Source organism: Solanum tuberosum, unplaced genomic scaffold (assembly GCF_000226075.1).
Source record: "Solanum tuberosum cultivar DM 1-3 516 R44 unplaced genomic scaffold, SolTub_3.0 scf00385, whole genome shotgun sequence".
Taxonomy (NCBI): Eukaryota; Viridiplantae; Streptophyta; class Magnoliopsida; order Solanales; family Solanaceae; genus Solanum; species Solanum tuberosum.
In genome coordinates, this window is record NW_006239315.1 from 484,847 (window position 1) to 485,344 (window position 498).

Here is a 498-nt window from a genome sequence, read left to right on the forward strand (position 1 = left end):
TCTAGTTTCCGACGCATCAAACCGTTCATTCATACGACTTCAGAATAGAGAGATATTCGCATTTTCGTGGGACTGCGCAAGCAGGAACGTGAGGTGGGGCCCTAGGTCGGTGGAAAGTTGTATATATCTTCTTCTTCGAGTTTTTTCTTCATTTTAAGCTAAATATACAGAGAAAACATAGAAACCCATTTTTAGGATCAAGTGAAATATAGATTTTCTCGACGTAAGTCCTTGACGAAAGTTGTTCTACGCGTTGGGCTCATCATCGTGGTATAATTTGTTTTATCGATTACGTAGCATATCACATTTTAGAGTTGGGACAGCAGGGGTTTGAATATATTTGAAGGTTTTGAGATGAATTACGAACCTAGGATCGAGGTAAGACCCTTCTTTCATCAACTCAAGCTTTTATAAGCCATCATGTTCCTTAATATACTTGACATACTTGTAGCCGTTATTGTTGATTATTGGTTGCTCAGGTTGATATAATCCTCCCTT